This window comes from Ambystoma mexicanum, chromosome 2p, assembly GCF_040938575.1.
Source record: "Ambystoma mexicanum isolate Mex_15411 chromosome 2p, UKY_AmexF1_1, whole genome shotgun sequence".
NCBI lineage: Eukaryota > Metazoa > Chordata > Amphibia > Caudata > Ambystomatidae > Ambystoma > Ambystoma mexicanum.
Window position 1 is genome coordinate 353,435,079 of NC_090923.1, and position 25,501 is coordinate 353,460,579.

The 25,501-nt window shown below is 41.5% G+C and overlaps 1 protein-coding gene across 14 annotated transcripts in view; it reads left to right on the forward strand.

Annotated features, from left to right (window-relative positions):
- Nucleotides 1–25,501, forward strand: part of MAGI1 (membrane associated guanylate kinase, WW and PDZ domain containing 1) — a 1,848,723-nt gene that overhangs the window by 1,311,302 nt on the left and 511,920 nt on the right. The window lies entirely within an intron of this gene.

Genomic DNA, 25,501 nt, shown 5'->3' on the forward strand with positions numbered 1-25,501 from the left:
TGGTCTACTGGTTTTTCATTTCCACCGTTGGGATGTGTTCCCCTCCCTTGGCTCTTGTAGGTTTTGTGATACTTGGCAAGACTCCAAGTGGCCTCAAACTCGTTACTGGCTCTTAAAAAATATTTTGCGGAGAACCATCTAACTATTAACATTGATAAATCTAAGATTCTTGTTTTTAGAGGCAACGGGGTAGTTAAGACAATGACAGATGATGAGCCACATGTATGGGTTTTGCGACACAAGGCGACCTCTGCTGCTTCTCATGCCTTAATAATTCACAAAAAAGATGGGGAAATTCTTCTATAGTCCAGTCTTCAACTCGTATAAGCAAAAGGTTGTTCCCATGCGGATGTATGGAGCTGAATGTAAACTTCAGTCCTGGGCCCGTTGTGGATGGGAAATTATTTGGAAGAAGGCATTTAGTCTGCCATCTAGTTTTCCCATAAAAGTCATATGATTTGAATTGGGTCTCCTATATTTGAATATTTGTGTATGGCTTATAATGGCCTTTTACAGAAAATGTATGTTGTCTGAATGCTCACACAATTTGGTACTGGCTGCAATCTCCTCTTTACTGGGCTCTGAGCAGGATATACTTTTATGCGAGTGGAAAGCAGATGTCTCTCAACTATGGCTGAGGCTGATATCTCGCTACATCTTCTTTGCACCAATCCTGATAGAGCCAAGCTTAACTTGTTGAAGTATGATTTGAGATGGACATGGCAGCATGCTATTGAGTATGACCCTTTTAAAAAGTTTTTTTTTAAAGTTAAAATCTTTTAATCAACCTGCACCTTATCTGATTTGTTTCCCTCAGCCAAACACCAGACCTTGTTTTTGAGATTTTACCTAAATCTTTGGCCAACTAGGGAGGTTTTGGGTATGAGGCTGAGGTCACCCCAGAAAAAGGATCTGCCGCTTTTGTAAAAACATGAACAGTGTAGAGAATTTGAAGCATTCGCTGGTAAATTGTGAAAATCTGCTGGCACAGCAAAGTTTGTACCTACAGCATCTGTTTAAAGATTTTATTAATTTATCCCCGGACCGATTATGGGAAATGTGTTTTTCAGGGGATCTCGTTTTGGCCTCCTTGGAAAGGGTGGGGTTTTTATTGTCATTGTATGAATTTTTTATTTATTTTTTTGTAATCAAACTGCTTTTATATTGTAATGCGAAGTGTAAATCTATTAATTTTTGGGTATTGAATAATTTATTTATTGAAAGGTTGATTAATTAAACTAGAACAATAAAAATAAAAAATTCTGTCTCCGACATATTGCAAAATGTATCTATTATGGTTTTAATCTAGGTCAGAGCAGGGATGTTGAACTTCCTCAGTTGTGGCTTTTGTTTCCCTATTTTCTCTTAAGTACCCACAATTTTGAGGGCTCAGCCATCCCTCAAATATTAACCTTGGACGCTTGCCAGAGCGTCGCTACTGACAAAGACTGAGCCTTCGTTCCTTTATAAAAACGGTTTTCATATGGCCATAGATGTCTGAAGCAAAGGCAGTCTTCAACAGCACTACTAGCTTGTATCTCTACGGGGGTCTAGGTCAATGCTTTGGGCCTAAAATGAATATATGAAGCAAAATGGGCGAATGGTGTGAATAAGTAGATGGAATAGTTGTGCAGGAGTCAACATTTCCCAGGAAAGAAGCTGATATGAGAGGGAAAATGGCAGTGTGTCGGTTGTTGAAATACACCCTCCTCAGTATATCAACCAAAGTGGATCTCCTCGCAAACCCCCACCCCAAATCCCTCCAAGATGGCTAGCGCTGCCTTAGATAACCAGCAAGCTTTGCATATGCAGTGGGAGTGTATGCCCTATATCATGTTAATCTTGCCTCCCCACACAACAGCTATGACTCATGCTAGCACACGCACTAAACATGACAAATGGAATCCTGCATCATCCAGATTAGGACATAGAAATTTAGAGGTGATATTGATCAGAGAGGATCTCAGGCACTATTTCTTTTTTTAATTTTGTTTATCCCTCCTGTGTATCCATAGCTGTTTTTTGCATGAGATCTGCAATGGCAATGAATAAGCAGCACACTCCTTGGATTTAGTGGAGTAGGATGTGTACAACATGTTAGTTTGTATGTTTTGGATTATAAAGCGCAAACCTAGTGAGAGAGCAATCATCGAAGCACGGATATAAAGCCTTCTTGCAAGGAGAACTTGTTTCATGATTACAAAACAAAGAAACTGAGGTGTGCCAGGTAAATAGCGCTTGAGCAGTTAAATATTACAAAATCAACTCAAATGAACCTCTAAGGATTGGCTGCAGCACCCAGGTAATGCTTTCCCAAGGGGGCACTCCAGGTAATGCTTTCACGGGGAGTAATCCACAGCCAGAAACCTTAGCGAATAAATTTGTCAAACTAGAAAGATTAGCCAAGAGAGAAACCAACAAGTATTGGGAAAAAGTTTCACTTGTTAATTATTTAGAGCATCATATGAGCATCATATGATACCTAGAGGACTGAGAATTCTTATCTTTCCTGATTTTACCAATGATGCTGATCAAGATCTAGCTCATGAATGGGAAGAAAATCTCACGGTTAGTTCGGAGAAAATGTTGCAACTTCTGATCAAACATGCTGAACGTGAACATGAAAGAGTCTCAACTCAAATTGAGTTTTTACACAAAGAAATTGAGGCAATGGGCAATCCAAAGGTAGTTAAAGATAAAAATTATACTACCATGCATAATATATTGAAAGATTACCAGGACGAGATTAAAATTCGGAAATTTTGCAAATTTTTCAGGGACGAGGGAGATTATACGAATGATCGAGTGTATACGTTCCAAGCGAAGTTTGACAAAGACAACACAGGTCCAGCAGTTAAAACACCGACAGGAAGTCCAGCTTCCTCAGAGGTTGATTCTGAGGAAGAACCCATGATCATTACAGAAGGTGCAGTGGGAGAGAATCCAATTACCTCCTCAACACATCGTAGGAGGGGTTTTATGGCAGAAATTAAAAGGTACAAGAAAGGAAATTTCTCCAACTACAATGCTCCCACAAACAAACATGTAAGATTCACTGTCCCTTTAGGGCGAGCTATCGCAAAACACCCAACATATCATCAGAGGAAGAAGAGGAAGAGGATCCAGGGCAAGGTACAGGGCACACTGCAAACAAACGCCAAACCAGGGCCAGTCTCAGGAACCTTCAATCAGATTAATTATCGCACAGGAAGTGTGCAAGAGGACTTTTCTATTTCGTAATTGTCTTGCTGGCAGCGCATCCATAATGTGGGAATACCCAATGTTCCATTTGTTTCATGATTACGCACTTTGGGTTCCTTGGCAAGTATCCGCACTGCATTGTTAGCCCAAATAGTCATGGTGCCATAATCATTTTTGTGGGGGCCTGTACTGCATGAAATAACTGATGGCAGTCCTGCAGGCAGTGTTATCACAGGCTGAGAAGAAGAGTCTAGCAGTGACCGCCTCAACGCTACTATTGTACAGTAGGTGTGCAGGGAGGGTCCCAGTAGCAGCGGATAGAGTCCTCTAAAATAGTCATTCTAACTATGGAGGGGGCCCAGTTGCCACTTAGGCTCCACCAACCAAACGGGTGGATATACTCCAGTTAATGGGTATCGGGTAATAATGTCCCCATACATAATGTATCTGGGAAAATGCCATTGGCAACATTATATATGGCGGCGGGTTACAGGGAGGTCCCCTGTCCCCAAGAAAAAAATAATAATAATTCAGGGTTTGCGGGTTTGTCTCCTGCATGTTCAATATAATGTCTCTGCAAAAAACAGCGACATTTTTGTCAGGAGACATTTTTGCGGGGACATTCTTACATGGAAGCAGTTAATGGGCCCATGAAGCCTCGGTTAGGCAGCCATTACATTCTGCTGCTCCACAGTGCCCCCTCTCAATCCCCACCTCAGTGCTTTGTAAAGCATTGTGACACCCTCTTACAGGTTGAAATGTTAAAAATTAGTTAATGCGGCAGTGCACTGAGGCTTTGATGTTGAATTCTTAGTTGTGCTGCTCAGGAGCATAGTGCTGCATTTTCCTTTCGGCCATACCCAGCAAAAGTTATTTTAAGGCAGTCCTTGCAATGTGCAGCACAGGAGTATAGTGAAATGGTAAATGTATGTATATTTCTGAGGCTTGTGGAATCTGCTTAGATCACATGCTGTGCATAGGCTATATATATCTATCTAGACTGTAAACGGGCTCACTGCTCTCATTAGTATGGCGGAAGGAACATCATTGCTTTGTGTAGGCCTGTCCACTATGGGCGGGCAGACCGTTGTTCGAACTCGCTTTGTGAATTTCCACCTTGATTGGCCATTTTTGGAAGCACCCTTTCTGAACATCTGTTAGTTTTTCAAGCTCGTCTTATTTGTATGGCCACCCCTCCTACAATTATTGCATAATCTATGGAATAACTCCCAGAATAGAAATGGCTGGTTGGACGATTTAGACGCCTGGACATTTAATATTTCATTTCTCAAGTATATGAAACTCTTAAATTAATGTTGGAAACATTTTTGATGTAACTGTACTAAATCGTAATCTATCCCAGCAGCCCCAGTTGCTTTGTGCCCTTCACTATGTTTTGATATAGAGCTTTCCCACTGGAGACACTGTACTGTCTGCTCACTGCAATTTGATATCATACACGTGTCCGCTCTGTGAGCAGGGCTTCAGCTGTAACCAGGCTGATGCAGGGCTTGAAATTGCCTCGAGCTATTTTGCTACTGGTTCTTGCCTACGATAGTCTGTTAGCTTGAAGCCAGCAACTACCAGGAGCTTCTTGTGCCTTACAAACATGCGTATGTGACATTAACTTTCAGCATTTGAGAATTTTTTAAGTAGCGGTGTGGGGCAGAGTAGGTAGTTTAGCCATTCCACATCTCTGTATGCCTGTAGAACCGTAGTCGTTTTGCCATCGGGTCGAATTCCAAAACTGAAGTCCATCTTCTACTATACTCAGATATTTCTTTACAACTGCCTCCCCTATGTACCAGCAAACGAACCCCGCTATCTAGTGTTCCACACATGTTCATGCCACTACATCCTATTGTCTGAAGCTCTTTATCGTCTACTGACTTGGCAAACTCTATATTGATGGAAACTCCGTCATGGCTATGAAATAGCCTCCAAAATACCAGATTGGGGGTAAATCGCCCACAATCTAGTATTTTCGGGCTGAGTCAGCAATGTTCGTCTAAGTTTTACTTTGCTGCTGCCTTACTCCTGGGTTGCTCTTCTCTTGGCAGGAGTAAGTCATTTACTTCTGAATCGATTAGCCCTCTCCAGGTATAAATCCGTGGAACTCGTTTGTGAATCAGTACGTGTGTGTATGCTCTCGAGGCTTCACACTGCATCGTTTTACAAGTGAATAGAATGGCTGTGCTCTGGACTGAGTCCCCATGTCAGTCGCTCCACACACCATCTGCTGCAATGTTTTTAACCATCAAAGGGCTGGCCGAAATCAAGCTGTCTCTCAAGGCAGATGGCCTTCCGCCTCTGAAACTGTGGCTAATGTTTAGCGGGCGCTGAACAGGATTGCGAAGAAATGCCGAAGTATTCAATATGTTGTTTGAATTCTTAACTTACACCACCTCTTTACAGGACTACAGTCCTGGAGCCTGACGTGAATGCTTGTTCTTACAAATGCCCAGTTGTATTCCTATTGAATTGCATGTTGCATTTGCATATTGCAGTCTGCGCTACAAACCGCATGTCAAGCAGTCTTTAACGCAAGGTTCGCATGCATTTTTATTTTTAGGTTTGCACTTGTGAAAGTGTATTCCTCGGTTAGTTTTAGGTTTATTATTGGCTCCATACACCCTTCCTTCCAACCACCGTCCAATGAGAATTCGTCCACATTCATCTCCATGATGGATGCTGGAGGTGGCAGAACCCTTCCTTTTTAACACTTTTTTTACTGGAGTGATTTTAGTTTGTTTTTCCATTGTGGCCAGTGCCTGCTTGGCGTTGTTTCATGCACGTGTTGGAGTCTCGTTCACCCCCCACAGGGTTAATGGCTGCACATTGAAATGCCATCTGCGGGGCTCTACACGACGGCATATTGTCTGCTTCTGGGAAAGAAGTGCACAAGGAGGCTCCTTCCTACGTTTCTTATTGCATCGGCCGTCTCTGCACCTTCTGCCTAGCCCTAGAGCCAGGAAGCATTCAAGGCTAAGTACGCAATCTGTGGCTTGACTTCACTCTTTGGGCAATAAGTTTCCCAACTGCGTTTGTGCGCACAAGAGGCAAAATATAACATTGCTAATGTTGTGTCCTCGCCTGCGGTCACGCAGGCCAGGCGGACCAAGGCTGCGGGTACCCAGCAGACATACCTTGGCAGGGGGCACCCTGCCAGCCCATGAGCACACGGGCTCTTCCGTGGCCTGGGATAGATGGCGCCAGCGTTGCCCTGCAGGGGCACCAGTGTCTACAGAGTTGCCGGTCAGGGGCTCTACCAACATGGATGACGGCCATTGTGGACAGTTTTGCCCGGCAAGATCACTGTCCTGGCGGAGGGCCCTGCAGGCCATCCCTTAGCCAGCTACGCAGCACCAGCATGGCGCTGGTAATAAGGACCCAGCACTCGGTCGTCATTTGGTTCCAAGACTGACGAGCAGGAATCCACTCATTACTCTAGTCACGTGGTCACTGACAACACGATCCCTGGGAGATACTATGCTCCCAGGAGGGGGTGACACACCACAGATAAGAGGAACCAAAATGGGTTGAGACAAAAAAGTAAACATGCCAACAAAGATAACACTTGTATGTATGAACGGTAATACACGATGGCATGCAGTGTGGAGATGGTCAGTGATCATTAAGACTTCCTATACATTGCCAGCGAATGTGAAGAAATGGGTGGGGGGTAATGTTCACTCCCCCACATCTTCTAGGAGTGAAACTCCATGAAATCACGAATTACGCTGCTCCCTCGTACCTATTTTTCACGTGTGACGCCCATTGTTTTTGTGTGCATATGGGCAATGTCTATAACAGGCTGCATTTTTGCCAGCTTTCCACAAAAACGCAAATTTCCGGGTGCATAAAGTCCATGCACTCAAGGGTTGGCATTGTTTTGGTCCACGACCAAGTTGGTCGTTCATGGGGTGTGTTCGCACATTCTCTTTTTGCCTGTGCAAAAATTATCCCAAATTTTAACCTGATCTACGAAAATGCATGCGATATCTTGCTATTCAAGTGTCCTGCCTGGTACAATGCAAAAAGCTTCCTCTCTTGCCCCAGGTTCACCTTTGCTTTCTTGCAAACGCTGGTTTCACTGTTTCGTAATATGTGCTGGCAATTTACCAGTGACGGTGGGGCTGGGGGGCAGGGGGTGATTTAAAGGGGTTGAGAGGGTGGGGGAATTTAGGGAGGGTTGAGGTGGCAGAGCAGATTTTTCTCAACGACCCCCCCCATTAAAAATTAAAATGTGCCTTTCTCGAGAGGTTTAATCCTGAGCCCTTACCCATGAGAGGAGTGTTTCATCTCCTATAATTCTGCAAGCAAAGTTTAAATGGTGCACTTTTTCAAACCAACAAAACAAATGTAGTTAATATTTTCTGCAGATCTGATGCAATTTCACAAGCTCCCTAACCTGACTTTAAGTCGTCTTGTGGTCAAGGTTAAGTGACTTGGTCCTGGCATTGTGGGTTCGAATCCTTTATCGGTAACATGCTTGTCAAGAACACAAACTCTCGGGTAAGGAGTTACATTTCACGTCATGCTTGTGACCGCTGTGCGTGGCGGCCTTGTTTACCCCTACAAAGATGGCCATGTAATTAGGCTCCAGGACCATAGAGTAGACACATGACTAGACACGCGCCGTGTTTTAAAAGCTGCTGCCTCGGGCACTAGGTAACGATAGGCGCACCATCACGGGACACGACCGATGGAGCCGAGTCAGCGGAATGACACGCCGTTAACATACCAAGGTAAGTAGCAGGGCCCTAGAGGGCAACACGAGCGTGCGCCACAGATGCACTGTGGATTTGAAAATATTTACACGTATCCTCTGCTTCTAGGTTCATGAAAAAGGCGAACTACGGAGAACAGAGGAAGGGTCACGCCACGTGTGTGAATCATGCCAGATATTCATTACAAAAAAACAGACCAAGCTGCCTGCACTCCGCCTAGCCATGGAGGGTTGTCTCCTTGGGCGGGTTGGAAGATTGTTAGTAAAGAGGGAGCTAGGAGTGGACACATTGAAACTATGCAACCCCAGTATACAGACCATAAATTTACTTATGGTTCTATATTTTAGGTGGATTAGCAGTGAGAGCCCATACAGAGATGTGGATGCCCACCCCGCCAGACTGCCAGAAATCCCCCACAGGTAATCACACCAGGATGAGGAGTGAAGTGAGTGGCAGGTTAAGGTCCTGCCACTCCCAGAAATAGATGGCATAAAGTGCCAATGAGTATCCCGTCTTGTCTTTTACAGTAAATGAGGAGGAGACTCTGGAGGAAGTGATCTTTAAATGAACGCAAGTGAGTATAGCTTGTTGAGAAGTGACAGAATGAAGAGCTCCTGAAGAAAGTTCACCATTAAGGGTTCAAGAACTGAAATATGTTGAGCACAAAGAGAGGGAGCACAACCTATTAATTTAATCCCCTCCCCACCCCCGCCATATCTTGAGACCTAGATTCAAGTGTGGAAAGCAAATTTAACAAGTCCCTTTTGAGTTTTTAAGTTGTTTTATACTGTGTGTTAATGTGTTGCTTTTATGAATTATGTAAAATGAATTGGGATCACACTGGGGTAATTATTGAATTCGATTTTTTGTGCCATTTTGTGTATTTTCTGAATAAAATGTGATTTAAAAAAATGTTTCTATACCCTGTTAGGTGTTATTTGTAATGTGTCTCCACCTATATTGACTTTAAGTGTAAAGGTCCATAATCCTCTTTTTTTACTAAAAGGAAAAGACAGGCCAGAGTCCCACCTAAGGTTTTGTGTATGTTGTGAAAAACAGTGTCCTGTCCTGCAGGTGGACACTGAGGAACTAGTAAGCAATTGACTCGCAGAGCTATCTCACCTGCTAGTTTCAAATGATGAGCTGGAACAAGGATCTCCTGCACACAAGTGTCCCAAGAGTAAGCAGGACTACGAACAGTGGTGGTCATTGAGCCGGATATTTCCAGGATCATGGGGGATTTGTCGGATCTGGGAAAATTCTGCCCCAATGACCACCACGGTTTATAGTCCTGCTTACTCTTGGGACACTTGTGTGCAGGACCTCTTCGTTCCATCTCATCGTTTGAAACTAGCTGGTGAGATAGCTCTGCAAGTTAATTGCTTAGTTCCTCAGTGTTCAACCTGCAGGGCATAAGTTTGAATCATGTAAGGGCCATTTGAGTCCTTTATCCTTCCAATGTCTATAAATCCTATATGGTTTGGTGAAAATAACATCTACTAAAGAGTGAAGTAGCAAGTGGTATTTGAAATGAAAATGTTAGTATGATTGTGTGAAGTGGAATTTGACTACCGCGAAACACGAATTGCAAAATTAAGCCTTGAATATTTAATAACTGATTATGCAAACCCAGATTGCAAAACAGAACTATTGCAAACGAACATCTGGGACATAAAATAAGCTGCTTTGGTATAAGTGTGTGTGTGTGTGTATATGTATGCAGGTTAACACATCACAACACTAAATTTGGCAGGTCTGAAAGCTACACCACCTTTACTCCCGAGAAGCTTCCTTGTTACGCAGCCCAGGAGCACAGAGATGATTTAGCATGTTACTTAATTCGGCATCGCTGGAAATTAATGAGATGACTTATGAAATAACTGGAATGTATTCTTCTTACTGAAAGTGCTCTCTTGCAAGACCTAAGAGAAAAACCTTCTGACTGGATGCAGTTAGATGTGCTGCATGTGGATACATATTTAATAATCCCTGTCTGCATGTCCTGCATACTTAATGGAAAAGGCACGTGTATTTTTCTAGCATCAAAAAGGCTGAAACCACTTCTAAAAGGGAGCTAATATTCACATAAGCTAATATTTCATATGCGTTATGAACAACCGAAGTTGGACCATTCAAGTACCTTTGTAAGATTTTGTCAAACATGACATTTTAGATCATTGTGATTGACCTTTTATAGGTCACCCAACATAACCATTACATTTTCCCATTACTGGAGCCTTTGCTTTCCCTTATTAAAGTAACAATTACCTTGTAATGTGTGAAGAAACTTTTAGCAAAATTGTAGCTTCGAATGTTGTGTACTTTTGTGGACTGTTGCAAATTCAGTTCTACTATTTTTAAACTCTACTTTGTCTTCACTATCGTGTGTAAGACAATAATGTAGAATTTCGGCATTTATTTTATCTTAATTTTTTATACTACGCAACACACACGTGGGTCTCAGTGCGCACATAAAGGAGACGGACAAAAAGGTTGGGTCAGAAGGACCAGAAGGGAGAAATACGTTAAGCCCTGTTAAAGAGATGCATCTTGATTTTCTTCTTAAAATCGTTAGGGGGGGTTATCTTTCTCAAATCAGACAGGCGTGCATTCCATGCCTGGGGGGCCTGAACATGAAATGAGGTACCAGCAAACCCTTTCAATTTGAATTTAGGTTGCTGGATGCTAGCCTTATCGAGCGAGCAAAGTGAAAGGCCAGGTTGGTGTACCTTGGTGCGTTTGCAGACATATGCAGGGGCTTGGCGGTTCAGACATATAAGGGCCTAGTGAGTAAGCCGATGCTTCTCTGTAAGTCAATAAGGCTGCCATCAATACTCCCGGTCAACATATATTGAAGGCCCAAGTTACAACTTGAACACAATTTACTACTCTGGATTTGAATGCAAAAGATACCCATTTAAGAATGAGTTCTAAATGACTGAGCACGATTTTGATGTAAACACTCATTATGTAGTGACCATCTCAGGTCCATTACAAGAACTGAAGACTAAAATTGCTCCTGATGCAATAACCTTTATGTTGTGATCTCTATTAAATTACGTGTTACATTCTCATTTCATCCCCTCTACAAGTGTTGTCCTAGATGTCTAAGTGAAGTAATCTGTGTGCTCCAGCTTTTACTGATTTCATCGCCAAGGTCCTATGAGATGTCATCTGTGATGTCCTAATTTAATCATGGGCTGAGCAATGGAGGGATTTGGACTTTTAAGGGGATGTAGCTTTCAACACTGGCTGGATTTCAAGTATTTCTTTGTATTAAATTGGCACCATAATGTTACCTCAACTATGCACATTTTTTTTTTTTTTTATTGAATTAAAGTGTTTTTGGTTAATTAAAACCTTATACACTACAAAATTATTACATCAACCATACATGATTACATATTACACATAAAGAAGAGAAGCATTAACCAACCGGTTTATAATCAAATCTTATTTACAATCTAAAACACGTTACTAAATACATCACATTATTCGCTTCCAAATATAAAAGGCTGCCCCAATAAAGACCTTAATTTCTCCGTCATAGATGGCTGACCAAAATTGGTCCGATTCAATTCTTCGCATATCCCCTACAAAATTTGAATACCCTTTATTATAGTATTCCTTTAGATTAGGGCATAGGGTTAAAATATGTCTTGCTGTCTCCACCTCTATATTACAGTGTCTACACAGTCTTTCTGCACGGGGGATTTTTGTTCTTGCCCCGATAATTTCATTACAAGGGAGAGTATTCAAACGTAATTGTAGAATGAATCTTCTCATAGCTTTATTTCCCGTGTTAAGCAGGTACTGTCTTGGTGTGGCAGGCTTGAGTCCTTGAAGAGCATAAATGGAATATCTAGACTTTGTATGTAAATAGGATTGATTTTCGCACAGATCCCAAATAAAAGCCTTATCTTTAAGGTTCTTCTTAATATACATTAAATTATCTTTTCCCATATTTACATTATATCCCAAGACTTCTAAAAATGATAGTACTATTTTTTGTAAGTTTAAAAAATAGGAATTCTTAAAACTATATTCACTTTTATTTAGCCCTATAAGGTTGAGCAAGTTTCCTTCATCCCCAACCCCCAAAATTATTCTAAAATAAAATTTGCAACATTCAATTTTCCACAGGGTCGAGAGTGATATGAGCCCCAATTCGCATCTTATTGCTTGTATTGGTACTGAATTGGGGAGTCCTAGGGCTGGTCTCCAAATCTTCCCTTCAAGTAGGTGCAGTTTGCTCAGATATTTGCTTTCAACTGTTTCCAGCGCATACAAAATTCCAGGAATAATACAACTTTTATATATCTCAAGCAGTCCTTCTATAGAGTGGCCACCTTTACTGGTAATATAATTTCTTATGACTTTCCATTTCTTTAATATTTTTAGATTTACCGCCTCTTGGAAAAAATTTATGCAGGGATTGCTCAGAATCGGCATCCCCAGATAGGGGTAGGCCTCCACCACCTCCAATTTTATAGATTTTATCTGCCATCTAGAGAGAAGTTTTTTCTTTTCCAGATTAGTTGCTCCAAATACCATTACCTTAGTTTTATTAATATTAATACTTAGGTTATTCTCTTCAGAGTACAATAGTAATCCATTTAACATTCTTTGCAACCCTACTGGCGTTTTATCCAAAAGTACGGTGTCATCTGCATACATAAGGCCACAAATGGGTTTTCCCGCTATTATTGGTGGGAAGTTATTAATAGTGGAAAGGCTTTCCCACATATCTGAGACATACAGGTTGTATAATATAGGAGATGTCACACATCCCTGCTTCAGTCCAGTGTTAGTAGCGATATCTGGAGAGGTCATCCCTCCTTTACCCAAACAGATTAAAACAGTGGTATCCCTATACATTTCCTTCAAAAAGTGCAAAATTTTGGGGCAAATATTTTTCTCACTTAGTTTCTTCCACAGAAGCCCTCTATTGACACTATCAAAGGCTTTCGAGTAATCTACGAAACACACATACAGTTTTTCCCCCTTATCTTTTGACCCTGCTATGATGTAATTCAGCATTGTTAGGTTATCAAGGGTACTGTATCCTTTGCGAAAGCCAGTTTGCAAGGCAGGCAGAAGTCCCTTTTCCTCTATCCAGTTGTTTAAACTCTCCACTAAAAGGGAGCAAAAGATCTTACAGCTACTATCTGCCATGGCCAGCAATCTATAGTTATCGGGCAGTTTTCTATCCCCCTTTTTAAAAATAGGGACCACTATTGCTTTCCTCCAGCTATCCGGTATGCGGCCTGTCTCCCATATACCGGAAAAGAGCTGTAGCAGAATCCCTGCCCATTTCATAGGGTTTTGTTTAATAACAGCATTAGCCAGCCCATCCGGGCCTGGAGCAAGTGAGGATTTCATTTTTGAGATCACTTTCTTAATATCCAAAATACCAAAGGGAATAGTATCTTGGTCATATAGATTTATCCCAGTGGGATTAGCAGACATGTCACTAGTCTTAAAGTAGAGGTCGGTAATATATTGCTTCCATGCATCTTGACTCACATTTGTATTTTCTCTACAATCCCCGTCCATCAGGAATTGTCTATATAAATACCAAAATTTTTTTGAGTCATGAGTTTTGCATATCTTATATAAGCACCTCCAATTAGCATTATTGGTATTATACTTATAGTCCTTGATCCAATTTTTGTACTGAGTCTTTATATTTCTAATTCTCTTACTTCTCTCTTCTTCATCCAAGTCACATGTCTGCTTAAGTTTGCTAATCTTACCCAACATTTCTTTTTTTCTATCATAGATCATTTGATCATATTTGTGTGAGTGATTTTTACCCCTTATATTTTTCACAATAAGCTTGCTGTTTGACCTCCGTATTATACCCAGCAGATTAGTTATAGGATAGAGACCATTCAAAGCAATATCTTGCCCATCTATGGGTAGACGATCAAACAGCTCATTGAAGATGGTTAAATTTTTGTCCGACCAAGTAATCCTATTTCCGCCAGCTGAGAATTGTATATTCATCACATTATTCACATCCCATTTCTTTTCCAAACCATTAGTAAATACACCCCTAATGGGTGTATGGTCACTCAGAGTGGTATCAATATGTTCAAAAGAAATAGTGGACAGGTTTAGTTTTTTGTTTACAAACATATAGTCTAGCCTATAGCCTACCTTCCCATTAGTCCAAGTTACCCCCATACCTGGCCCTATATTCGGTTCTAGATATTCGAGATCCCAGCTAGCCATAAGGTTCATCCACCGACAACCCTGCATAGTCTGTGTATTTAGACCGTCCGCCAGGTTACCCTCTTTCGTTTCCAAAGATGCAATGATGGCCGTTTCATCCCACAATTCTTTGCGCCTATTCATCTCCCTTAAGGCGGAATCACTATGCACATTTTCTATTGACTGAATTTCAAGGATTTTGTGCCTCTTTGGCTATTTGGCTATAGGCGTCAGTCGTATTTGTTGTGTAAAAGTGTTAAATGGCAGTTTCTGAAAAAACGTCATCTTCTTGCTGAGCTCTAGAATAAGGGGTACTAAGTTGCTGCCACTGATAGTCACATTTCTTTTCTTCCTGTACTCACTCGATACTTGTTCCTGCTCTTTGCCTACAAGTTGTGACATTGAAATGTAACCTTTACAATATAGATGGGTTTGAGTTTAAATGCAGACACCTCTCGATCATGTCCCTGACATCAGACTTTCCTGTAGCCACCCACACTTCCTACCATTGTCATTGCCCACATTCCCTTAAATACGTGGAAAATGCAATATTTATAAAAGCAGTCATTCATTGTCTCCCTATGTGCAGGATGAATCCATTTTAAAATACTGCTTTGTTTTCTCTTCATGTCTCAAAGCTCCATACGTCTCTATTATAGGTGATTTTTGTATGTACACATTCCATACATCGCTATTCTTTGCCAAAACACAGGATGCACCAAACATTTTTCATGAAGATCCATAGTTCCCTCTCGGGTCTTCTCATTTGCCCAATTGTGTTTAAACTGCCCAATTGTGTTTAAACTAGGCTGTATGTGTTTTTTCATACATGGCATATATGTGAATCTTTGTCACATTGCAATTTTTATTCTACAGAGGACATGCAGATGTTTTCTCAGACGGAAGCAAAATGCACGCCCATTTCAAATGACCTGTAATGACCACACATGCTGGATGCGCTTGGGCCTCTGGTCTTGTGTAACTTTGCGGTTCATTATTCCTTCTCTTGGCCATGTTTCACAGCCACAATTCTCCTCAATCACTGCACACACCATGCCCATTATTTTAATTATGTTTAGAAAAAGATTTTTTTTTTTCAAACGCAGAATACTTTCTAAATGTAATGAAAATATTTATCATGATTCCACACACTGCTGCTCCATTGTTACCGTTTCTCAATGTTCATTCTTGATCTATTGTTTTAAATGCTTTTTCTGTCAAGCTTATGATGGGTTGAATGTTAAACTACTCAAATATTCTCGAACATCCACAAACTCTACTATCGCTAATCCATCTTACTAGTGCTCACCGCATCCAGGCTACCATCAAACAGAACTCGGGACCACCCCATCACATAAGATTTTAAGCATGTTTTAGAGAAAGATGGAGATTTTCTCTCACGTAGAGGACAACACTGCCATTTTTAAATTCGGAGTTTTCAAACCTGAAAAACCTTTGTTCAAAGATTGAATCATCAGAGAGAGGATTAAAAAAAATGTTGGATGGATTTTTTCAACAAACCAAAATAAGTAATGGATTCTTGCGCTTCCTGATGCTTCCAAACCAATTTTACCTTTGGCGAACATGCGTCTAGCGTGTTTAGGCTATGTGCCTGTCTAAACCGTGCATTTTCCTTACAGTTAAAAAATGCACCTTTTTCATGCCTTATTCCACATGTTCCATCATTTGAGCAGTTGGATGGAGTTGCACCAAATGTTCTATTTTGAGCTCCTAGGCCACAAAATATTTTGGGCATATTTTACTCTTAGAGTTCTTGTGCATGTGTTTTTTTTGTTCTCGTTCAAGTGAGTTTTATAGTTGAGTTAGATGCATGTAATTTGTATAACGTATGCCGTATCCTGAGCAGTGCACGGTGGTGGCCAAGTTGTGGTGGTCGAAAAATGGCAGTCAGTTATGCTTCCTTTTGGAACCCTCCTATATCTTTGCACTCTCCTCCAGATATAGAGCTGCAGAATATATTTTTGAAAGGTTTGTTTCAGAATCACCAAATGGTACCAAATGTCTAAACTCCTCAACTCTGCTGTGCTCTACCTCTTTCCCTTCCCTGCTGTGGGAAAATACTTATTTGTATTCACGCCTGTGTTCAGAAAATAACTTTACGGCAAAATGAAACACTAAAACAGTATTCTGTTTAATGCTCAGACACATGTTTTTATTTCCTCTGCAGCGGACTCCACATAGTCGTACAATCTACCATGTGAACCACCTGACCTCTCTCATTATCTCTCTGCCCTCCCCCATTCACAAGGAGAGCATTTATTCTTTTTACAGTTAGTGTAGTCTTACAAAGGTCTTGGCGCCCTGGCAGGAGTTCAGATTTAGCCCAGGGTCAAAGTTACTCTCTCGCAGCGGTTTCTTGGCTATATAATGTACTAATCTTGCTTTGTAAGCACAAGTGGGCAGTTTCATCCATACATGGGCATTCTATGTTGTTGCAAGCTCAGGATTTCTAAAGCAAGACCTGTTCGCAACTTTACCGGTTTGGAGAATCTATGTCACAGAATAAATATAAGCTGCATAAAAACTGCTGTTCCTCAGGGGAACCCAACTTGTCCATAACTACAGAGTAAGCTATTCGTGACACTGTCAAATGAAAACAAAAAATATATAATATATATTCATTCACTGTTTCCCTATCACATGCTGCGACGTTGTCCAAGTGGGAGTGAAGCACTGCTTTGGGGAGTTTTACCTGCCCGTTAATTTGAAGGAGTGTAGAGCTGTATCATGTTAAAACCACTGATGCTTCGTGTTATGAGTAATACATTTTTATGAATCTAGTCTGTTCGTGTGAAAACAGCCTGGCACTTGAACCCAAGTAACATGCATAAATGCTCAACTCGGAGACCTGATCAGAAACTGTTTATACAGTCACTAACCAGCAGCTTGCACTCAGTCTGGCACTTACTGTACCATAGTGCAAGGCTGATCGGGCTGGGAAACCTTCAGCTTGTGTCAGTTGGCCATGTTTGACTAGCTGTGCCCCAGTCCTAGCAGACTTTCAGATGCTCACCTGTTGAAAAAACAATGGTTTGCTCAGTGTCGTCAGTAAGTCTTTTCTTGGCTGGTGATGTGGGCTCATGACTGTTTTGCTGACACTGCTCTCCGGTGACTTGGGTTTCAATCCTAATTACCTACAATTGACCACATTTGTAATCTTGGGTAAACTACTTTACCTTCCTGGACCCAAGTTAAGCAATTGGATGAAATTGAATGCACTTATAACTCACCAATTGCCATTACATTAGTGTAATAAATAAACAAAAGGATTAGACCCAGAGCTGCTTTGATATGCAATCGTTGCTTATATGGTGCTTGTGTTCCATATCCTTGTTATTCCTGTAGGGTGTAACAAAACTGGCTTCTAATGTTCACTGAACCTAGTTCTTTCTTCCCTCTTGACCACTATTGGTTCTTTTTTTTTTAACCAACATGGCCTGCTCTGTAGCTACCGATCCGTATTCAGAAACTGCATCCAGGCCATGATGCTCTCCAAACCATGAATAACCATAGCTCCTGGTACTCCTTGACCTATCTGCCACATTTGGCACGATCAAGCACTTTACATTTACAAGCGTACTCACAGATTAGATTGAGGTTCACAGCCAGTTCTTTGCTTCACCTCCTATCTCTTGGACAGATGCCAAGTACTGTAGCTGGATAATTTCAGACATGACCCACACTTGGGCACCTGTATAGTCCCATAGGGGTCAGTACTCTTCCCAGTGATTTTAAACCTTTATATGGAGCCACTTGGGTTGCTTTTCAGTTACCCTGGTATCTCACTTCACTGAAATGCAGACAATGTTTAGTTATAAAGTGATGTGTAATGAAGGGTGAGAGAAGCGGATCCCCTGTACTAGGCGAAAACAAGCTAAGAAACAGAAATCTAAAACAAAAGAAATTACGATTTATATAGCGGTAGTCTACAATAGCCAATTGGATTGGCCTTCATATTGAGGGCATTGAGTGTAGGTTATGTCGGAAGGTGCAAATGTATTTTTTTAATATTCAGTGTGGGCATTCTGTAAAGCAGGTGCTTTTACATAGTGAAACAATTATGCATCTACTGTTTTTTTAAAATTGATATACTGAGTTAATACTCGAGGCATCGGTCCCTATTTTATAAAAACGAAAAACATTAGTTTACAATGCTATCAGAAAAGGAATGATAATGGTACACAGTTTAAATTTCATGAAACTTCTTAAAGCACAATACAAAAAGTACAAATGTTTCAAATGTATGCAATGCAACCCTAAAACTGGAAATCAGCTACCAATGCGGAGCAAAGCAAGGAAACGAATAATGCTTCAGAAAGGAAAGGAAATCACCAAACTATGAGGTGTTGGAGCTGTCTCACAGAAGAATGCAGAGCCGCACTCTTAAAGGTAGAGGAAATGTAGATGCTGCCACCAGGAGTCATGTCTGCACTGTGGCCTTTATGATCCCCCAGAAACATCGAATATGGGCTGGGGAGTGGGCTTCCTTGTGTGTAATGCAGGCAAGTTTAAACCTAATTCTCATTTTTATGAACGCCAGTGAAGCGGCTTCAGCATTGGGAGCCGGGGATTCTATGTAACTCCTCGTCTGGGACTATTCTCGCTGAGGAATGAGCAACCAGAGCTGCTCAATCTGTCCTTCAGAGGAAGACTGCGAGATTCAAAGGAAAGAAATTGTTTTTAGAGGGGTTTCATTTCAGTGAGACTTTATCGACTTGCATCCCCCCTACACCCCAATCTCCTGTTGGCAGTCCCATATCCTGTTGAGAGGTGTACCTCACGGTGTGGTCTGTGTAGAGCTCCATGTGGATGACTGCGCCAGTGGCCGTAATTCCTAGTGACTCCATGTGAACATTAAATGCCCTGAGTTGCTGGACAAAACAATAAGGTACCCCAAAGGGTCAGGGAAGGGCTTTGAATGAAACTCCCTCATCCAAACCTACTGATCGGCGATGGTCAGATGGGAAGAGAACCAGTTAAGGCCATACTGCCGAATGCCCATCGGATGAGGGATTCTGTCGCATAGTACCAAAAGGTCAATCGTATCGAACATGGAGGATCACCTATATTATGGATGCGTGTATTGCTATGTCAGCTGGTACTGCAGTTTGCACTGGTATGATTGCTCGGTCTAGCTAAACCATATAGTGGTGCCTCAGACACAGCAAAACACCACTTTTGTTTTGCATGGTATGTTCAATCCCGTACACATAATTACTCCTCTTTCCGTTTTGCATTGGAAAAGGTGATGACTATGGATTTTTAAAGTTTAGTTTAATTGTGTGTGTATCAGCAGTGAGGCAGAAGTCCAGAACATTTAGCACACCCCACCTTCTATGTTTCCTCGCACACGAACAGTGTCCAGGAAAGTCATTGAGACACAGTATATTGATCTGTTCTTCACTTAGCACTGCAGGTCTATTCTGTGAAAAGTTAGCGGTATGCCAGGCACTACAGCCTGTATGAACACTAGAAAATTCTGTTGTGAAATTTTTGTCCCATTTGGCTGATTTAAAAACCGTTGTTTGCGCCTGCAAAATATCTTTCTGTAAAGCAGTTGGTTCATTGCAGCTTCTGTTGTAATAACACGTTCCGATTCCTCTGCAGTTGAACATCCCAGTACATTGAATTACTTTTATCATAGATGCAAATAGTAGAACTAACATTTTCATTTTATTGGAATCATTTCTAGAAAAGTGTATGTAAATGTTTAAAATATCTGAACAGTGCGAATATATCTGACCATAGGGAGGCCAAAACCACGAATGGCATTGCTGCGCCTTGGATTCACTGTAGTTTTGTGTAATTATAGTGAAAAGATGGAATGATTGAGACTCTGGAAGGATGGACCATAACTGTGAACCACTAGCACACTCTTTAAGGTCTAATCTCTACCATATGTGCATCTGTGTGCACAACGTCTTTGAAAATCTGATAATGACTGTAAGAAATGATTTCCAGATCTTGAATTCTAGTATGTTACATCTGCTTAGGGATGTTTTGCGAGCTATTGTCCCGTGTGTGTTCTTTAATTGTGCATGGCAATCACAATGGACACTATACAAAGTATATGTGACACAGTACTGCCTGAACTCGAGGGAGGCCCTTCCGTTTTTGTGTTTTTGTCTTTTATAGAACTATAAATGCAGATTTTTGTAGCCAAATTTTACTAAACTAATTTGGCTGAAGATGTTGAAAGTTATGTATATTTAACGATATGAAAATCCTATTATGCATACATTTCTTGCATGAAATAGATTGGTGGATTGCATCATTATTCCCTGCCATGGTCTCTCTGAAGACATTGTCTACACCAAGCTATACCCAACAACACCAAACATGTAGCCTCAATGTTGCCTTAGCCCCGGTTCACATTGCACCTTCACCCCCCACCCCTCACCGCCCCCTCTCCCAGTAGCCACTACCAGTCGCACATATCCTCACCATCTCCATGTGCAAAGATATCAAACTGTGGCAGGAATCAACTTATTTTTTTAAACTTATTTCATATGCAGTCTGCATTGCTCTGTATACCACGAGGGTTGCCACTACGCTTCACAGAATGCAACAAGTGTAATATATTTGTTGAGACCATGCAGGGTGCTTGAAGTTCCACGTTGCCAATTGGAGTCGATGAATATGATGATACTCTGGCATGTGAATTTGGTGCAGTTGTTGGAGGCAGGACAGGGATTCTAGATGGGTAGGTTAACAAGAGTATTTAGCCGGACAGGTGTTTTTAGTGGAGTGGTGACTGAGGTATGGAGGTTTGCCTTAACCTTTATCCCAGCAGGTTTGTTGCACTGGGAGAAGAGGTAGCTTTCCTGAAGCCTCCAAAATGTCAGCCGGTAAGCAGTAGCTTAGAAGTGGAGACTGGGGTCCTGAGAGAGGGTGCTGAAGCGGCGTAGAGTATTGCCATATCCTGTGATGAAACTGGTGTGTTCTGTGGCAATGATTTACACATGATTTGCTTGGTGCAATTGCCACATTCCAGTGCAATGGATCTTATTCTCGAACACAGTTGGGCTTCTTCCGCTCTGCCTGCGATGGGCATCTTCTGCCATAATTCTTTGTCGGAGATCAATTAAACATTGGCAACCAGTTCACTGGGGAGAAGATCTGTCTTCCTAAAGACCAAAAGGTATTGCACTTGATTGAAGTAGACTATGTACTTAGTCTTTTTGTTGGGTGGGCATGCTGTGCGTGCAATATGTAATCCGTGATCTATTTTTTTCATTGTCCCAATCACGCATGTGGGAATTTTAACAAGTTTCCTTGATTCAATAATGGTTGGGCATGCTTGGATAATTCTTTACCCGGCTAAGTTTTCTCGCCCTGCATCTGGGTTTCCTATTCTTTCTGCGGCTATTCTGGAACCATCAGCCGGGTTCTTCTCAATGTGTGGTTTTATTTTGCATCCTCTAACGTTTTCAGAGTCTTTGAACAAATGGAACATATTCAGTTTTGTTTTTATCAGCCCATTTGTGAAATACTAGAATTTAAAGTAAGGAACCCTGGCTCACTTTAGCAGCCTAGTATAAACATATTCAAGACCCTTGGGAATTGCGAAATATACTATGACATCTTAAATGGGAATATATTGTGCTGAAGATTGTTTGTACTTGTGCGCAACTATTCTTACCTCCTTCCCCACCATTATTGTTCTGGGTGATTTCCATTTTTCTCACCCTAGCATTTGCTGCTCTTCGTGTGCTTGCTAGTGATAGTTCCTACCTTTTTCCTTTCTACCTCTAAGGTGCTTCTTTGCTTCCTCCCAACCAGACTTTTTTTCAGAAAACACACGCTGACAATAATCCCCATATGTACCTGCACACCCAAAAGCCTGATCACATACCGCATGCCCACTCGCATGCTCTACGATATGCTCACGTGATTGCCCCGACCCTTACTGCCACATCCACTCCATCTTCATATATCGCTCATCTCAGCAAATCAATTGTGTGTTTTTCACTCTCGCCACTCATTGCCTCCCTCCTCCCCTCCTTAAGAGCTATCCGAGCTTGTGGAGACCATCCAGATGGCAGTGAAGCCTGGTATAAATAAATATTGACTCTAAATACTTCTGTGAGTATAAAGAGTGTGGGGTAACTAGATTGTGAGTGCGCTGAGACTCCAAATATCTGATGGAATTTTTATATTTGAACACAAGATAAACTGAAAGACAGCTGCGATTGAAATGGAACTGAAAGGCTACCCCAGCCAATCATAAATCAACTAACCATACAATAGTGCCACAGATACGCGCTGCACACAAAAAGTTATATTGTAGACCATTTCACTCTTCAAAGTAGACCACCTTTAATATGTGCCAATGCAATGACGGGCATTAGAGATTCAAACTAATGGGAACCAACAAATTATACCAGTACAAGTATCGACATACAACATGTACATAGTACTGAACATTCCTCTGTCCATTGGAATTCTCATGGCACTAAAATGTGCCGAAAAGTAACAAAAGATGAGCCAATGTGCCAACACGTGTTTCGACCTGCTACGTCTTCTTCAGGGCACAATATCTTAAACAAATTTCACAGTTATTTTCACCAATACATATATTGTCCCCAATGACAGTTACCCGTAATTAGTCTTGAAACCGGTGCTGTTAGGAGCTCGCAAGACTCGATGGTGTTCTAAAATGTGCCTCCTTGGTGCTTTGTCTATGTAGTTGGACTATTGCTTGTCAGAAGTTGTCTTACTTGTATGTTGCCGTGTCCCGATATTTTCTGATCATTGGGCTTCCCCTACCTCTTTCCAATTCCCCAGTCTGCAATTACAATGGTAAAATAAACAGACTAGTCTACTTTAATTGGACTGTTAATCTGTAAATGCATCAACATAATTCTGGGATTCATTTTTGTTAATCTTAATTTTTCCTGGACTCAGTCCTGCCTAACCTACCAACCACTGCCAACTTTACATTCAGTAGTATAGCATGAGGGTCTCTTTAGATGGAAAATAAAACCATGGTAACAAATGAAGAACAAAAGTGAAAGTTCATTATTAAATATTAAGTCGTTTTTAGAGCGCAGCACTCCCAGAGATATCGGTGTGCACACATTACAGGAGACGGAACGTACAAACATAACATAAAAGTGGAGAGTCAGGGTCACAGATATGCAAGCATCAGATAATTCAGCTTATTCAGAACATCCAAAAAAAGAAGCCTAATCTTTGGAGTTAAAAATAAGTCTCAATAGCTTATTTAAAGCTCAAGAGGCCTGGGATAGTTCTTAATTCAGCAGAATAGCATTCCAAAGAAGTGCAGAAGTGTCAAAGCTAGTTCCTCCAGTTCTTAAGTTTGTGTCTTGGCTGATGTAATTTATCAAGGCAGTTTGAGTGAAGAGAACGTGTGGCCGAACCATTCCGTAGCCTCTTCATAAGGTATATAGGTGCTTTCCCCTGGCAAAAATTTGTTTTAATGTTAGCATTTTGTAAGAGTTTTGATGGTGGATCGGCAACCAGTGTAAAGCTATCTGGGCCTGAGTAACATGGTCCGTTCTTGCCAGTCCACATACCGCTCTAACAGCCCCATTTTGGGCCACCGGCAGAATATTCGTTATTTGTGGCGGTGCCTACGACAAGACGATTACAATAGTCTTTTTTCGAGTTTACAAGGGCAGTGGCCACCGTAGATAAGTTGGCAGATGATAGGTAAGGTTTGAGCTGCCTAAGTAATTGTCTTGTAGGTACAAGAGGTTTTGATTTGCATCACAGGTTTTTTCATGTTTAGGTTTGAGTCCTAATGGACACCAAGAGTTTTCACCCATGGGAGTACTTGAATGACACAATCAGCTGTTTCAAATTGGCTGTACCTTGCCTCTAACTTTCTCAAATGTTGACTGGAGCCTACAAACATGAATTCGGTCTTGCTGCTATTTAAAGCCAGGGAGTTGGTGTTCATCCATCCCTGAATCATGTTGTATGTTTGATTAATTAACTGTGTGTCCCGCTCATCGTCACCCGTCTGCTCAAAGACCACCTGTGCATCGTTGGCATAGTTGGTATATTTAATGCTGACGCTGTACAGAAGGTCAAAGTTCGGCCAGGTGTACAGATTCTACAAAGACTTAGAGAGGCATGTCACTTGTGGAACTCCACAAGTCAGCAATTCCAGAGGTGCCTGAAAGCCCTCGGAGGCCACTCTAGCCATCCTTGTCCCCAAGAAAGATGGCATCCAGAATGGAGCAGCTTCGGAACAATTTGCAATTTCTTCCAACCTCTCAAGCAGCAAGGTATGATCAACAAGATCAAACTCTGCTGAGAGGCATTAATAAGGCCACCTTACCAGAGTCCACAATGTTGACCAGGTTTGTTCTCGACTCAAGTATAGTGGTTTCTGTGCAATGAATAGCACGGAAACCGGATAGCAGCTTACCTAACGGGCCATATTTGTCCATATGCTTCTGAAACTGCAGGTATGCCACCCTGTCCAGAATTTGAGATCAAAACGGGACGTTGGTAATAGGGCAGTAGTTACCCACTACCCCAGTGTTTCCTTTTAAAGGGTAGGTGTAATCCATACATCTTTAAGTATGCGGGGCACCCCGATGAGGCAAATGAGGAATTTATAATCTTGGTAATATGAGGGGCCAGACAGCCAATGGTATCCTGAATGATGCTAGCTGGGCATACATCACCAATACAAACTGAAGAATTCACTTTTGACGATATTCATCAGGCCACCCTCAGATATTTGTTTGAAGCAGAGGATGTGTAATTGGGCAATTTAAATTCTTGAACACATTGATACCCGTATGTGATGAATTCATGCAGTGTGCTTAAATGGTAGCTCAGTGAGAGTTAATTTTATCCTTGAAGCCATGCTAAATACACCATATGTCTCTTTTCTATAGAAGGGAGGGTGCTAATGTTCCCCTCAACCTCCTTGAGAACGGGGAACAGTTCTCTTTGGCTTGATTTCGCGGTAAGGATTCTATTTTCAAAAGGATAAATCTATGCTGCTATCTTACTAAATCAGTGACGGTAGGTGCTTGCCTGGAGCACATACGCCTCATTGGGTAAGTCCTTTGACTAGGAAGACTGACAAGGCCATATATGCCAAGGAAATGTGCCCAACCACATCTGGTGATAAGTGCTCTTCCACCCGGTCAGGCAAACTACCTGATGAGTCTCTCGCTCTCGCTCTCTCTCTCTTTCTCACCTTCTCACACACACTCTTAAATAAACACACACTATCCGTAGATCTTTTTATGGCAAATCTTCATCGGTTTTTCCATTGGCTCGCTATAATTTGGACAAAGTAAGTGGCAGTGTTGGAATTCTTTGCTGTTTTGTTCAAAATGGTCTCC